At 42.1% G+C, this 17,769-nt stretch overlaps 1 protein-coding gene across 12 annotated transcripts in view; it reads right to left on the reverse strand.

Moving 5' to 3' along the window:
* ZFHX3 (zinc finger homeobox 3) overlaps positions 1–17,769 on the reverse strand; it is a 257,142-nt gene that overhangs the window by 226,751 nt on the left and 12,622 nt on the right. For 7 of the 12 annotated variants that reach the window (XM_083626176.1, XM_083626174.1, XM_083626175.1 and 4 more), the window contains one exon: positions 13,830–13,900. The exons of 4 other annotated variants lie outside the window; for them this stretch is intronic. The gene's annotated coding sequence lies outside the window, so the exon portion shown is untranslated. Of the gene's footprint in view, positions 1–465; positions 657–13,829; positions 13,901–17,769 lie in introns of all 12 variants that reach the window. One more of the 12 variants, XM_083626172.1, reaches the window with a different exon arrangement.

The following is a 17,769-nucleotide window of genomic DNA, read 5'->3' on the forward strand; positions in this document are numbered from 1 at the left end:
GTCCAGATTTTCACTTTTTGAAATATGTCAACCCTATTATATCCTACCTTTCCTCAAGGTAACGTACATGGTTTCCCCTTTCCATGTTTTCTTCACAACCACCCTGTCAGGTAGGTTAGGGTGAGAGACAGTGACTGGCCCAAGGTTACCCAGTGCGTTTCATGGCTGAGAAGAGATTTGAACCCTGGTATCTCATGTCTGTGTCCAGCAGGCTAACCATAATAATAATAATAATTTATTATTTATACCCCACCCACCTGGCTGGGTTTCCCCAGCCATTACATCACACTGGCTCTCACAAGTTGTATACCTTGAATAAACAAAATAATATAACTTGTTCCTAGTATAGAAGGACTAGTTCAGAAGTAGAAAGAATGAAGCTTTGTCACACTTTAAAAACTTACAAATGTATTGTGACAGAATGATTTCTTTGCTTTATTTGCTGCTACAGGCTAGCCTGGTTACCTTATTCCCTCCAGGATTGTCAAAATGTGTGGATCCAGAAAGTTGAGAAGAAGAAAGTATAAGCTGAGTCTGGCAGAATTCAGAAGGGCAGGCTGTGGGAGAGTGAGCACGTATGCATGCCTGACACCTTAAGGTCCAGTATGGCAACTGGAGCAAGTCACTAGACCCATAGCTATGACTGGGGAACACCCCTGCAGGAAGAGAGAAAGGTGTGTGATAATGTATTATCCCATCGCCTCCAGTCTGAAGCCAGAAATGCAGGACCAACCTGGGTGGGCATAGAATGCTGAGATGGGCTTCTACAAATAACAACCACTCCTAAGCTAGATATGCCTTGAAGATGTCTTGTATTTTTGCTCAATGACAATTCTTTCTTTCCCTTTAAGCATAGTTTTAAAAATTCCAAGCATCCAAAATTAATTGCAAAATATGCCACATTTGACCATGAAAATGACCTTATGGGTCAGAGCTCCATTTGAACATTTGTACACTCCTCACCACCAAGTATACAAAGAGAGGCTCAAAGATGTCTGGGATAGCTCAGTTGGTAAAGCATGAGATTCTTAATCTCAGGGTCGTGGGTTTGAGTCTGTTAGGTAAAAGATTCCTGCATTGCTGCATTGTTGGACTAGTTTACTTTCATGGTCCCTTCCAACCTTACACTTCTATGATTCTATGAAAGTGACACACTGACACATGTGCAGCCCAATCCTATGCATATTTACATAGAAGAAAGTTTCATCATTTGCCTTGTTGGTTTACCATGAACAAGCCTTTCTTGTCTGTTTGTCTCCTCCCTTCTAGAATGTGGAAGAAACAGACCACTCTCACATCCAAACCAAGGGTTGTGGGTTTATCTTCCAGCAAGTTATGATCTGCAACCAAGGTTTAATTTTGGCATACTGATTATGATTTGTTAGAAGCAAAAAAACAACAACTATGGTGTTTGAACATAATGCTAAGTTAGAGGTCGTGGTGTGTTTCTTTCATGTGCTAGCAGGGAGGAAACAAAGAAACCAGAAATCAATCATGGTTTACCATGAAATGCACACTGGGCCACTTGGTGCAATGGGGCTTACTCCCAAATAACTGCATATGCCTTAAAATAACATGCTAGCAATAAAATTGTCATGGTACACACACATTCTAAGCCTAACAATAAGGTTCTCGTAGTCATTGCATGAAGAAAGTAAATGTTATGATTCTCACATTAAAAGGAAGTTAATTATATTCATACTCAATTACTGGTAGCATTTTGACATACGTGAATCCAAACTACGTTTTCAGTGCTGCACAATTTTGAGAGGGCAACACTAACATTTCTTGACATTTTAATTTTTGCTGAGCCACCAAGGTACAATGCTTTGACTGTTTGTTCATTTCATTTCACATATATATTTATTTATTTATTTATACATTCATTATGACTTGTGATATTCAAGTTTGTGTGAATAATACCAGGAAAAGATACTATTCTAAAAATCAATATGCTGAAAGTGCTGTTTTAGGGCTGCTGTAGTTGTTTGTTGTTTTTCTGAGTTATTCCTATTGACCTGAGTTCAAAAACAAGGTATTGATTTATAAAGTACCTTCAGTAAATAAATGCACATTCTTTCAGCTAACCCTAGTAACTAGTCACATACTGAACAGGGCTTCAGCTCAGCTTACTGGCTGTGTTCAGAGTCCACTCTAAAAGCCACCAGACTCTGGGAAATAAAGGATAACCAAGAGAGAGTACCATAACAGTGAAGTAATAGTTTTGGGGCACCAGTATTTTTGGTCAATAAGAGGCGTGTGGGGGATTGTAAAACACCATTAGTAACAGATAGTGACTGATATTGGCCATAGGTAATATAATGATGCCTTCAGACAACTAAACAGCCTGTGTTTATTTTCCAGTTTAGCTGCTGGTCACTAGAAAGTATGGACACCCCCCCCCCCCCGTCTAGGCATCTTCTTTCTCTTTGGTACCACACCATTTCTTCAAGTCTTCAGGTCAAATTCCTGTTAAGCCTAATGCTTCAGGACTGCAGCAGCCATGCTATTTATCAGTCATGGATTATATAGTCCACATCAGGCCTACAAGATGTCAAGCCTTCTCTCAGTCATTCTTCTGTGACCTAGGAGTAAAAATAGGTGATAGTACTTCATATGGGAACATGAATGGCTCTACTGGTAACATATTCTGCCCCCTACATCATCTTTTGTACAATTTTATATTATTGCACATTAATTTTTGGTGTCCATTTGTGGATTATGATTAGATGCGCTCACACTGACCAGCAGGGTGTGCTCTCAGAGCAAAGCCAGCTATTCCTTGGCTCCAGATTAAATGAAGCAGACCCTCTGAAATTTCAGTGCCCTCCAAAGGGTAGGTGGAATGCTTTCAAATTCCCTCCTACAATAGCTCACTAAATGGCAATAATATATAACAAGTAATTCCAACAAATTTATTTATTTACAGTATGAACAGGCTGCCCTAAAACAAGGTCTCACAACAAGAAATAATACCATTTAAAATTCAGTAACAATGTGAAAAAACAGCAAAATTTTTGAAATGTGTTTCCCCCCTCAAAGGTAAATTATTTGTCAGAGACTACAGACTTGTTTAGATGGTATGCCTCATTATATGTAGTATACTGCCCTCCCTAATCCTCAATGAGAAAATCTGAATTAATAAAATGCTACTCAGCTGAGTGGCTCAGCTTATTTATTTCCACATATTTCCAAATCATGTTTCAAAATCCAGTAATATAGATATAGAGAAAGCTTCAAATATCCCCTAAAATGAATCTTATCTTATCTTTATTTTATCCACATCAATTACTTTTTTGAAATCCATTTGCATTTGAACAATGTTCCAGAGTGCTTGGTGCTACTGCGGTGTCCAACCAGACATTTATTGATTTGGTGAGGTATACAAATAACAACAATTAAATAAATATATATGAACACTGGCTTGACAAGTTGTCTCAAATCTCCATTTCCAACTAGCTTTCAGATGCTCTCTCTTCTGCTTTGCTTTAAAAGTTTCAGTTTTGCATTATTATTAAGTAATTAATCACCTTAAACAGTGAGGTCCCAAGCAATATAAATACAACCATAACCTAAAGATAATCACACACTAAAACATTTTTAACTCCCCTGCACACCACTGTGCAAAATGAAGGAAGGAGCTATGAGGAAGCCTTCCCCAGGCTAATCTCCACTTCCAACACTACCAGGTTTCCTTGATGCTTTCTTTTTGGCTCCCTCTCTACATCCCCAGCAGATGCAAATATCCACTCTCACTGCATATTGTGCTGCTTCATAAATCCAAGCCTTCACAAGCAGTTGCCACTAGCCTTTTTGTTCAGTCAGGGAATTGTGCTTGTTCCAGCTCTGTGCTGAGCAGGACCTGACTTGCCAGCTACACTGGATGTGTCTATCAAGGTATTAGGGCAACCACTGTGCACCTATGGCCAGAAGGTGCTCTGCCAGATTCCACACACACCCTTGTTTAGATTGGGTGAATCTAATTGGATAAGCCATCCAAGAACAGAACTATCACACTTGTGTTCAAATGCCACATCCTACTTTGTGGTGCTCCAGGAACAGTTTGTCAGGGCACCTGGCCTCCTCATGCTGGGACTACATCAAATGTCCCTATATTATGCACTACCTCCCTCAAGCCCTCATGTGCACTGATGCTGGGGAAGGAAGAAAATAATGAAATGAGACTTTGCTTCGGTTTCATAGGTAATACTGTAGCCATCCACATCTCTCCCCCGAGGTGTAAGTGGGTCCAGCAGCCCTTGGCTAGATGAGTCCTATCGATCTAAGAGGCTCTGTGTCATTTCCAGGGGATTTGCTAAAGAAGCTACTTATGTCCCTTTTTCATTTTCACTAACTCATTACCAGCTGCTTCTGCCTTGTGTATTTCAGCAACACCTGCAGGAATGAAGCCCGCTCCCAGTCCTTTTTATCCAATTTTGATTCAGATACCCTTAATTAAAAGCAAGACAACAGTTCGCTTGACAATTGGCTGGGAAAGCTGGAGTCAGCTCACACTGGCATATGAGACTGGGGAAGAGGAGTCTTTCTTTCTTTCTTTCTTTCTTTCTTTCTTTCTTTCTTTCTTTCCCCTGCTCCCAGGTTCCCAGTTCCAGGTTAAGCAACTGATCCCCGGCTTAACTTTTAAATTAAGACTATTGTAAATTTTGGAACTTGAGAAGAGAGAGGACCCCCATGATCCGTGCAAATATCAAGTGCCTCTTGATATTGGTTACTTTCCAAAGGTAGCTGCTAGGTTACAATGTGCTATGGGAATGAAAAGGGCCCACTATGTCCACCCTGTAGGATTTCAGTCAATACACATAATATTATCAAACTTTGACAGGATTAAAGATTGCTTCTTTTTCAGCCTGAGAATACAGCAGTTTCATCCAGGCATAGAAGATGCCACCTTGTCTTCCTTAAGGAAGACAGGAAACCTAAGTACTGGATGGAAGACTGAAAAGCCCTTTTCAGTAGCTTCCCTGGCAGTGAGCATACCTTTCCATCAAGTACTTTCCAAATGGCTAGTTTTAAACAGTTTACAAGAGCTGCTCAGATGGATGTTATTGGCATCTTTTCTTTTTCTGGTAACTTTTCCTGATGCAGCAAAGATTTCACCTGGATTTCTAGCTGCTTTACCTTGTCTAAAAGGTAGAAATGAAATGCCATTTTATACAGTTTACAGGTCAAAACTACTAACAGAGAACAATTGTCAAGATTTTCCACATTTCTAGGAAGTTCCCGAGAAAAGACAGGTTCTCTCTTTACACACATGCAACATAGCTGAACACAGCTGAGGAAATATGGGTGGCTCTGACAAGAAAAAAGTGTCTGATTCAGTTTAAGCAACACTTCAAAATACGCATAAATACTGAATTAATACACTGCTGGTGAGGCTTGATCTAAGACTGCAATTTGCATTGGACAGCCTGCCTGCGTGCAATGCCTTCATAAGAGTTTTATCTGAGAGAAGGGCACAAAGCACCTTATCACCACTCCTAATGCAGGCTTTTGCCCTTCCTTGCTTGCTTGGTGTTTGTAGAGACATTCGAAGAAGTATTAAAGTTCTGTTGGTTATAATGTGCTTTCCATTAATTAATTTTAATGAAAGGTTATTCAATACCATTTTCATTTATTTATCATCTTCATTTATACTCCACAGAAATAGGTTCATTCAGAGTGTAGAGAAAGAGACTTATGTTTATTAACAGAGGCATGGCAGGCAGAAATTCAACAAATGAAGCATAGTGATGCACAGTAGAGGAATACACACTTCACCTCTAGAATGTCTGACTAACATGCCACTATAGCGTCCTTGTCAGGAGGAGAGGTGACCATCCCAAAGGCTTTTGCAAGTTAAATTTTAAACTCATAATATAAAACTACAAATCCAAGTAGTCACATACACACACACATCAAATTCTTGCAAGCAGCTGAATATATTTATTTACTTATGTATTTAAAATGTTTCCATTCTGCCTTTCAATCATATATTTGTAGGGCAAATTAAAATAGCTTGCAAATCACAATAAAACAGTAATAAAGTAACAAGTGACAACAGCAAAAGGTGGTACTAAAAATAACCAGACCAGAAATAAAAATATATCAAAGGTTAAAAACCTGTGAAAATAAGAATGCCTTTGCCTAGTGCAGATGTCAAGTTAGTCTGCATGAGGAGAGAATTTCACAAGCATGGTGCCACAACCCAAAAGGCGCTCTTGCCCATAGCCACCTTCCACACTTCATATGAGGCAAGTTTTAGTGTATGTAAAGCTGATAAAGAGGAAGACGTAACATTGACGTCCATGTCCGAGGCCGTATACGGTTCTGAAGCTAGTCCGACAAGAAGCTAGCAAAGCTATCTGGCATAATATGTTTCTAACACTTGGTCCAAGTTAGTAGCTGACAGTAGCTGTGTTTTGAACTAAGCGCAGTTTCCAGACAGTCTTCAAAGGCACCCCATACTCACTGCCGTAGTCTTAACTGGAAGTTACCAGAACATGGGTATCTGTAGCCAAGCTCTTTCTCTCCAGGATCACAGCTCATGTATCAGCCTTGGCTAGTAAAAGGCCCTCTTGTGCCACTTGGATCTCTAGCAACAGAGCTGGAGCAATTCCTAACTGCAAATCTAATCCTTTAGCGGGAGCGATCTGGAACCTAATTCAGGACAGGTTTGATATAATACCACTTCCGTGGACAGTACCCACCACCAGTACTTCCATCTCATAAAGACTAAGTTTCCTGGTCCATTGCTGGCTTGAGGCAATGAGTCAGCATTTCTATTGCTTCATCTGAATTTGATATAAAGGAGAGCTAGAGCTGAAGATCATCTCTAGTTATGACTGAGGGCTCACCCACACCTCCACTTGTTTTGCTGCTTTCTCCCAGGAAAACCTGCTGTTTACTGATGAATCAGAACAAATGTCAATAGGTTTTTCTGTGGATTGACATTTGTTCTGATTCAGTGGTATACTGTGGGTTTTTCCAGGGAAAGGAGCAGGACAAATGAAAAACCGCTTTTACCTCTGCCTAGAAAGCACAGGATAAGTGGAAAACATCTCAGACTCGGCAGCAAAACTGTGGAGATGCCTTGAGTGTCAAAACTGCAGATAATCTCACTCAAAAAATTCCTGTAGATGTTAAAACCCTCTGGGTTCCCATGGAATAGACGTCATGGAGTTAAGTAGAACTCACTCAGCACTATGAAACAGAGTGAGCCCTCCAGATAAGAGTAGAAGCACTGAAGCACCATGCCCCAGCTCCCAAACCAGAAACCCTATCTGGAAGGATACTTAGCTGAATCCATAGAGAGAGCCTGGAGCAGGGGTGACCATGCAGCCATGGGTGCCATGGCACTTGTAAATATCTTCATTGGTGCTCCCAGGCAGGGACCCTGTACTCTGGGCTTTCATTTTTTAGCAAATAAGTCTCTAGCCCTCCTAGAGAGAGAAAAAGTTATGAAGCACAATGTGCAGGTACTCTTCTAAGCAGTTCCTGTGAAATGAACTTGGCTGACTGCTTCAGTGATTTTAGTCTATGCATGAAGTCAGAGGTGTGATTCATAAATAAGTTGTTTGGACACCAGGTAACAGGAATCCCTGGGGCCCTAAAGAGCTACTTCTTTCCCCTCCACTTTAGTACTTCTGTCTTTTCTACTCCTTGCATTCACCCATTTGCTGCTCTATTTGTTTTGATTTGCTGTTTGCCAGTCACATTATCTCCTCATACACCCCTAAAATTGAGGAGCTAGTAGATGACATTCTGCCTCAGGCTTCCCACTAACCTGGGCCAGTATTGCTCAACTACTACTATGGTGAGGTTTTAAATGTATTTTGTGTGTATTTTCCATGTATTTTCATTCTTTTTCATTCCTTAAAAACTCAGACTAGCCAACCAGCATTAAGTATGTATTTTTATCTGTGACTATATATGAAATATGGCTGACTATAGTAATTCAAAAGTATTCCTCAATTCAGCTATCTTTTAATTTCCAGCTCTACAACAATACCCCAGCAAGAAACAAAGTTACAGCCAGTGCCTGTAAAAGAAGGTTTCCCACCAAAAATATTCAGATAACAATAAATAAATAAATAGTTTTTTTTATGTGTTTAAACCATTTAATGTTATCATCTCTTTTCTTTTTCTTCTGTTTTGGAGTTGGCAGCCATTTTGTGTAACACTTCTGGCAGGAGCCATTTTCTTACTGGTGCTATTTTCTGAGTGGTGCCTTCTCAAAACTCTAAATGTGCCCCTAGACCCCAAAATGTTGGTGATCGTTGGCCTGAAGAATAAGTAGGGTCACATTCCCCCGTCCTTCTCCCGTTACGGGTTATCTGCCCAAGCAACAAGATAGTTTCTGTGCCAAAATAAAGCCTGAAACAATACCAAAATTTAGCACTAAATGGGGGGCCATTTCCAAAAAAAGAGAGTGGCAATTTCAGGAGGTGGAGTGTCAAACCAGTTTGTGGGAGGGAGCTGCTTATTTCACTAGTAGCAACAGCAGTCTCTGCATTGATGGCTCTTTTTTCCCTTTTAAGTGACACTGCCTGCCACCACAGGTTTTTAATGAAAGTGGCTGCAGCTAGAGCTCTTGGTCCAGCCACTATCATGTTTTTCCACTCTCTATATATTAGCCATTTGAAACCCTGGTTTGGCTCTGAGTGGGAGAAAGGGAAGCTTGCCTCTGCTGCTCCTCTTGTGGGCACAACATTTAAAAGCAGAAAATAGCCATCACCATGGGCACCACTGTCACCAGGATAAGCAGCTCCCAACCACTTAAATGGCAAACTGATTAATGCTCCCCTCAGGTTCCCACTTGTAAAAAGGTAAAGGACCCCTGGATGGTTAGTCCAGTCAAAGGCAACTATGGCGTGTGGTGCTCATCTTGCTTTTCAAGCTGAGGGAGCTGGCATTTGTCCACAGACAGCTTTCTGAGTCATGTGGCCAGAATGACTGAACCACTACTGGCACACGGAGGACCGTGACAAGTGCCAGAGCACACAGAAACGCCATTTTCCTTCCCCGCTGCAGCAGTACCTATTTACCTACTTGTACTGGTATGCTTTCGAACTGCTAGGTTGGCAGGAGCCGAGACAGAGCAATGGGAGCTCACCCCATTGCACAGATTCAAACTGCTAACCTTCCAATCAGCAGGCCCAAGAGGCTCAGTGGTTTAGACCACAGTGCCACCCGTGTCCCTGGATCCAAAAGACACTATGGTGGCAAAGTACTATTATTTGCTGCCATTATCACTACTGAGAGTGAGCTCAATAATGAGCTTTTTCTGAGTTTAGTTGGATCCACATCTAGATGTCTGCCACTTGTGTTTTTGCAATCTCCCAGTCTGCTTCATTGCCTCTAGCTCTGAGAACAGGCTACTCAAACAGGACCACCACCCTAGTAGAGGGCAATGGCTGAAGAAGTCATCAGGCATCTCATACTGGGGAATCTAATATGACAGTTGACCATCACAGTATGAAACCAAGTGTTCACTCACTTCCCAAAGGAAAGACTTCTACTGCTGGGTAAATACATCTGCAGATAGGAGGGGATTAGGGGAGTGACTGACGGCAAGCTATCCCACCACACCATGCTGCTCCAATGGCAGCAGAGGTGGTAGAAGCCAAATCACTACCAGGTGGTGCCCCAGGCTGGCTGGTGCTGCCCCTCATTACACACTATTAGGAAACACTCAACATCCAACTATAAGCATGGGGGTCCAACTGGACAAGAAATCAGAGATCTGTGAGACATCTCTTTAAATTTCTTTAAGAACAAGCCATGGGGAGTGCCTAAAGCACTCTCCTCCCACACCTATGGCATTTTCCTGGTGTAAATGGCCACCTCAAGCTGCAACTTGTTTCATTACAGAAAAACATTTGAGCCTAGAAATTAATTTCCAAAGAACTTTGAGCATATTAGCAGTGATGAGAATTATAAGAAATCATTATTTAAATTTAAGATAAGCCCAGAAATGAGACAACATACATAGTGAAATGCTCTGATACCTGAGCTGATATTGGTCTGGCAAAACTGAGCTATAAATAAAGTACAGTTTCTTCATGTTGGCAGTTGTGCTCCCAAACTTCAAAGCTACTCAAGTCAGCCCAGCCATTTTCTGCATCTAACATGATCAGGTGGGTGACACCTCCTTTGCCAAGTTCTTGGGCAGGAACACAGGTTCCTAGAAGGGAAAAGCTAAAGCACAGGGTGGGATACTGTAATGTTAAGAGTGAACTGCACATTCACTTTCCTAAAGCCTTTGGGATGCACTTGTGCAGACAGAATATTCCAGCAATTCAAATGATTTCTTCAGAACTATGAGCAGCACAAAAATGTTGCTTCCACAGGACTCTCATGAGGGTTTTATAAACTTAATTAATAGATGATAGATATTTGCAGCTTTAATTCCAGTTCAACTAAAGCCTTTTTTCTGGGAAATTCCAAGTCTCAGCCAACATCAATGAAGTTAGAGCTTTTCTGGGCAGCCTGAGGGCAGCCAGGTACTAGCAGGTGTCTGCTGCTTGAAAATCAATTAACACCGACCCTGCATTCTGGCCACTAAAACTGCTTTGCTGCTGCATGTGACTAAATGCTGCTTTAGATTCTGAAAATGGAAATATTCCCACAAACAGAATTTCTTCAAAAAATTATGTTGGTTGCGCCAAAGGGGAGGGAGGGGTAAGAGGGTTCCTGGATCACTATAGCATGGGTTTGCCAGGAAAAGAATTCCTGGTGCAAAGTCCACAGAACTTCTGAGGACAGAAATGTCATTTATCACCTATATTTAAAGTTGAATTTGCTGATATTTTATGGTATTCGATATTATTTCTATTAACATTTTATGCTGAAATTACAGAATGATTCGTGAGTACTGAATTTTTGATTGCTTTTACACTTGCTGGGACACTATTAAAGTTGATTTACGTTAATAGCACTGTAAGAAGATATTAACAATGAAATTTCCAAAAGCACTTAGCATCCCATAATTGGAGTTAAATGACAAAAAGAGAGAGGATAATAAAGCAAGGGGAGAGAAAAGAAGAGAGGGAGATTTTTGACAATATTCCCTCTGCTACCCTCTGTTTGCCATTACACCATACAAGCTTGTTCCATGAAAGAATAAAACTACCAGTCAAGAAAGGGAATCCTGCTTAGCTGACTGAGAAATGTGGTGCAAAGGTGAAGGACTCAACAATAAAGTAGAACTTAAGAGGCAGAACTTTCTGATTGTTTCTTTTTCTGACAAGTAAACACTCCTTTCAGTGTTTACTGTTTATGGCAATCAGAGATTCTGGTGAAGGAGATACAGTGATATGTGTCAATAAAAATTCATATCGACAGAAGCCCAATTACAAGAAAAGGCCTTTGCCAAAATGAACTAGCCTGCATTGCAAAAAGTGTCAAACCAAAGATAGCTATGATTGCTTCTCTGCTTTTATTCCTATGAGCTGATCTGCACATCACATAACACTGGAAACTTGGGTGGCAGTCATCGCAATCTCTGCATCAAGTACAAGAACCGCTACATGCTAGCAGAGGCAGGGGGCATGATTACTGACCCTTTGACCCTAAAGGAAGGAGCGGTGAAGGGTCCCCATGCAGATCCGGCACAGTTGGTCTTCTAGGTGAGGGTCAGTCCTTCTCTGCAGTCATAATTGTTCCTTGTTCAGACTTTCATGCAAGGAAAACCTATCATATTTTCCCTCATCTTTAATTGTGGTATTACTGCCCATTAGGGGTGCATGGGGTGTTAGGGGAGGGATAGCGCATCTGGTGAGGGACACATCATGCTCCTTCCGGGGAGGTCTGTCCACCTTTGGTCTCCACCCCTACACCCTTACCTGTGGCTACTGAAGCTGTCAACATGCAACAGTGGCCACACTCCAGGAACAGTTTCGACTGGCTGGCTAAAGCAGGTGAGGGTAACTGATGGGTCTCAAACCCTTGATGAGTTAGGGACTTCCGCTGCATGAGAATACAGACTGGTGGATTGAGACCAATAGTGGGTCCAATGGTCAAGGAAGCAGTTTCTGCACATGATGGAGAGGGAAGTGAGGGGCAAATGGGGCTTGTCAACCTGGGAAGGTAGCCCATTTAGGAGAAGGAAAACCCTGATCCTAAACCTTCACTGCCCTGGGGGGGGATGTTTGGGAGAAGAAAAGGCTAAGGAGTAAACCCTAAGAGTGAAGCCACTAAGATGGCTGGAGGGTGCCGTGTACACCTCCTTCTGACAACTCCTGTAGTGAAGCTGGTGCCGAACATATTGCTCTGATTTCCATTGGAGCACATCAGTGAGGCCGAGAAGGGGAGGGTGTTGTCATCAAGGCAGCCCAGGACCTCTATACTTGTGCCCCAGGGAGGTCACTTTGGTTTGACATCACCCCCGAAGGTGCACTCCATTGTCTCTTGAGACAGACGGGTGCCAACAACTGCCCATTAGCTAAGTTCAAGGCATTTAGAGAAGTTTTTAATGTATTATGTTTTATTGTGTTTTTATTATTCCGCTGGGAGTTGCCCAGAGTGGCTGGGAAAACCCAGTCAGATGGGCAGGGTATAAATAATAAATTTATTTAGTTAGTTAGTTAGTTAGTGCTGGTTTTGGTGTATAAAGCCCTAAGCAGCTTGAGACCAGGATAACTGAGAGATCGTCTCACCCCTTATATACCCAGCTGATCATGTGCTCTGCCAGTGAGGGGCTTTTGTAGATGCCATCTTATCAGGAGGTCTGTTCCACATAATGTAGTGTTATGGCACCTCCCCTTTGAAATTCCCTCCCCTTGAATATTAGACAGGCACTGTCTCTGTAGTCTTTTCAGCACCTACTGAGAATACCTTCCTCTTTCAACAAACCCTTTAAGCAGAAATCTTTCCCATTTGGCAACTGCAGTGTAATTGTTTTTAATATGTTGTTATTGTTTTATTTTTTGTTGTTTGTAACCCTGGGTTCCTCTGGGAGGAACAGTGGAATAGAAATTTAATAAATAAATAAAATATTCATAAGCACCTTCTTTGGCAACCCTGCTTGGGAGGCCAAGAACTGGAATTAACACATGTCACAGGGCAGATGTGGTGGCAGCAGAATTAATAACTGGGTTTGAGCAGTTGTGATGAGCAGGGGCATCTCATCCCCCTGTGATATCAATGTCTCTGCTAGTTGGATTGTGTGAGCTTAGCAGAAGCCAGAGAGAAGTTTGCTTTAAAAAAACAAAAAAAAAAACCCAGCCTTTCTCCTACTGGTGACAGCTGATGCTTTAGGGGTAGGCTATGTACAAACAGTAGATTTCACAGATGCAAGAGTATTGGAAAATTAGCACAGCCACAACTCAGCTTGGTGGGATACACACACTCAAGTTCTGTGTCCCACCACTGCCTCTGGGAAAACCAGGTTTTCTTTGATGAGGATGCCTATAATTATTGAGTTCTCCTGAACAGTTAAGTCCAGTCAAAGGCGACTATGGGGTTGCAGCGCTCATCCCACTTCCAGGCTGAGGGATCCGGCATTTGTCCACAGACAGCTTTCAGGGTCCTGTGGCAAGCATGACTTAACTCTACTGGTGCAACGGAACATGGTGACAGAAACCAAAGTGCACGGAAACGCCATTTACCTTCCGGCCACAGCGGTACCTCTTTATCTACTTGTACTGGCGTGCTTTCAAATTGCTAGGTTGGCAGGAGCTGGGACAGAGCAACAGGAGCTCACCCTGCTGTGGGGATTTGAACCGCCAACCTTCTGATCGGCAAGCCCAAAACAAGTGTGCTCCCTGTGGCATATAAGAATTGTCCCTAGGTAACCAGACAGACGGGTTTGAAAAGCAGAAGGAACTCACTTGTTTTTCCATGAACCTGTAGAAGGATGTGTGGTTGCCCAAGAGCATATTACACAGAGCTGGACCATTTCCTAGAAGGGAAGGAAGAAGGGTTGTATCCAAGTTTAGTCATGCTCAAGCAGAACTATTGAAATTAATGGACATTACTAACCTAGGCTCATTAATTTCAATGAGTCAACTCTAAATAGAACTTAGCTGGATACAAACCATACTGTGCAGGTAAGGTAGTAGCAGATAGCTGTTTACATTGACCTTCTGCCCCCAGATTCCGGGCCATGGAAATGCTCTAGGCAGTGTGGGACAGACATATTACCTCTGCTATCCATTTTGCACACTTTTGCCAGCTTCCTGGTTAGCATGTTCAGGCACATTTCAGCTGAAGAATGGGTGGGGGAGAAGCAGATGTGGCTTGGGACCCCAGAATGGTTCTCCTATTACTGGAAGCCGCTGCTGCAAACTGACTGTCGTCCCCCACAAACCTCCCTGTCCCCTGTTCCTGATTTTCTTTCCAGGAATTTACAAACATTTTCCACAGATCAATATTGGTATTGATTATTCATTGTGAGTGAATCATGTGTCTTTGGTGATCCAGCCTGGCAGAGTAAGCAGCCAAAGGCTGCTGCAGTAAAAAAGAAAGAAGGAAGGAAAGAACAACAACATACATACACACACACATACATACATACATACATACATACAAAAAAACAAAAACCAACAACCCAGAAGGCAAGAGGGACCCAGCTCTTGCTGGGCTTGCTGCTGACAGCAATGCACTGACAGAAGGGAAGAAAGGAAGGAAAATGCAAAGGCAAGTAAAAGCATGGCGAGGAGGGGGCAGCAGAAAGAAAGATGACAAAGTCTCAACTGGCAAGTGTGTTCCTTCCAAGGCACCTTGGGAGACATGCAGTCCAGCCATCGCCATTCCAGGCACAGATGCAGTGGACCTTTTGATCAGGGAATAAGAAGTGACTCATGTTTCTGGTATCTGCTACGTAACAACATTGGGGGAATTCCTTGGCTCACTGACAGCAAAGGAGGAAAGCCGAATCAATGAGGTAACAGTAGATTGCTTTCTACTGCCTTCCTAGGAATACACAGTCATCCTGGATGTCTTTAGCATCTCACCGCTTCTGAAGATTTAAATGGATCAACATCATTTACAAAGTGAGTAAATACAAAGCCTTTCATAATTTGCTTGCCAGCTAATGCAAAACTGTATTTTTTAGACTTGGAGAAAATCAGATCGTTGTGGCATTTGGTGTACATATACATGTGGAGAACAGCCGAGGGGGGTGGGGAGCAGCTAATTGCTGGTTATGTTTTAAAAGGGATTATGAAAAAAGACAGAGAAACGATCACAAGAAAACAGTCTGGATCACAGCCAAAATCAAAGATGAGCAAGGCTGGAGTGCCTGAGACGGCACCAGCTGTTTCTGACAGCTCTTGGATGGGGTTTCTTGGTATTTCCTATGGATGGCAAAGCCCCTGGAACCAGGGAGATTTCTAGAAAGGAGCATGGTGTCAAGAACTGGAGCTGGGAGAAGATGGCTAAGTAATGCCGAAAACTCTTTTTGGAGCCTCAAGCAAATTCAGAGAGCAAGAGAGCACAAAAGATAAGAGTCTTAAAAATTAACCATTCAACAACAGAAGTAGACATTTTTCCATCTCCTGAAGACACCATGCCTTTTCAATACAGGAAGGCTGGATTAGTTACCTTCACTTTTGATAAAGGATCTAGGAAGCCTAGACATACTTTCTGTACCAGCTGGACTGACTGTATAAATTCTTCCTGGAATCAAAAGGGGGGGAAATACTCCAAATGCTTCCCCAAGCAGGGAACTGCAATACTGTTGTTCTGCATACAGACAGAAAAAATAAGCTTTCTGATGGAATGTGAACTGGCTATCTTCCTTCCAGTCTCTGTTCAACATGGCCATTTCAGAGCAGGACAAAGTAAGTCTCTTCTTCAAGGTCTTAGCCTCTCTTCATCATGGCTGTATTTTATCCCATCAAACTCTGTGGTGGCTCAGAAGAAACAGTGTTGTCTATGCAAGCAGGAATCTTTGGGGACATGGGTGAGGGTTAAGGCGGCAGCAGCATCAACTAATACAATAGACTTTTGAACATTTCATTCTTGAACCATCTTCCAAAAGCTGTATATGTGGCATTGTGTATGAAAAGAAAGAGAGCACAAGATAAGCAAAAAGCAGGCAGGTAAAATGCTTGGGCATTTCCGTAGTCATTATCAGCATAACTAGTCTGGTTGTAAGCTCCATGCTGTGGAGTGCCTGCACAGACCTGATTGGCATGTTAAACCGAGAGTGCTTCAGTAGCATACTAACCAAGTTATGATAAACCCAGGCAATCAGCAAGTGGTAATCTTCCCCGCTCTAATGTGTCAGAGGCAGACTCACAGCTACCGGTACTTTGTTCCTTTGTTAGCCTCTTCTGCATTGAGATTTTTGCTTTCCTGATTTTTAAAAAAGACTGGAAGAGAAGGTTGTACAGTGGTACCTCGGGTTACAAACGCTTTGGGTTACAAACTCTGCTAACCTGGAAGTAGTTACCTTGGGTTACGAACTTTGCCCCAGTATGAGAACAGAAATCGCATGGCGGTGGCGCGGCGGCAGCAGGAGGCCCCCATTAGCAAAAGCGCACCTCATGTTAAGAACAGTTTCAGGTTAAGAATGGACCTCCAGAACAAATTAAGTTCGTAACCTGAGGTACCACTGTACTTCCAATAGCTATAATGAAAACAAACAAGCTCTCAGAACAGGTGCAGCAGACAAAGCATGACAACAATATCCAAAAGAGACCTTTGCAGTGTTGGAAGTCAAGCCCAAGTTTGTTCATTGTTTTATGTCCCACCTTCCCCCTAGTACAGGACCCAAGGTGGTTCACAACATGAATTTAAACAAATACAACGAAAACCACACTAATCAATATAATATTTTTTTTTACAAAGTTAGTCTATTAAAACAGCAGTGAATCCAAACACTTAAAAACATTTTAAAATGTAACAGCAAAAAACAAATAAACAAAACCATACAACACCCTGCCACAACAGCCAGTTAGTAGAAAAAGTCCTCTCTAAACAAAAAAGTCTTTACCGGCCGGCAACAGGAAAGCAGAGAGGTGGCCAGCCTAATCTCCCATGGAAGTGAGTTCCACAGTTTAGGAGCAGCCATTGAAAAGGTCCTCTCTTGTATCCTCACCAAATGTGCCCATGAAGGTGGCGGGACCAAGAAAAAGCTCAGAAAATCTTAAAGCTTAGGCAAGCTCATATAGGGAGAAACAGTCCTTCAGATAACATGGACCCAAGCTGTATAGGGGTTTGTAGGTCATAACCAGCACTTCTAATTGTGCCAGAAACAGACCATTTGCCAGTGGAGCTGTTGTAGCAAGGAGTTTTTGTTCTCCTTGTAACTGGCTCTAATCAGCAATGAAGTCATAGCATCTTGGACCCACTAAAGTTTCTGAACTCTTTCCAAAGGCAGCCCCACATACAGCACACTATAGCATAGCTGTCAACTTTTCCCTTTTCTTGCGAGGAATCCTATTTGGAATAAGGGAATTTCCCTTAAAAATAGGGAAACGTTGACAGCTATGCACTATAGTGATATATATGGTGTGTAATTAAAACAGATATCACTGTCCCCAGATCAGACATCTCCAGGAACGGACACAGCCAACACACTAATTATAAATGTGCAAAAGTTAAGCACTTTTCTGTTCATTTCAATGTGAGAACTTATATCTCTCATTAAAGTCAATTAAACTTAGAAGTGCTTGACTTCAGCTGAATTGTAATGCTATTTTTTTCACAGAATAAGATCAAAACAAAAAAAAAAATTCCTTCCAGTAGCACCTTAAAGACCAACTAAGTTAGTTCTTGGTATGAGCTTTCGTGTGCATGCACACTTCTTCAGATACACTTCAG

The sequence above is a fragment of the Podarcis filfolensis genome (assembly GCF_964270895.1).
Source record: "Podarcis filfolensis genome assembly, chromosome: 8".
Lineage (NCBI taxonomy): Eukaryota > Metazoa > Chordata > Lepidosauria > Squamata > Lacertidae > Podarcis > Podarcis filfolensis.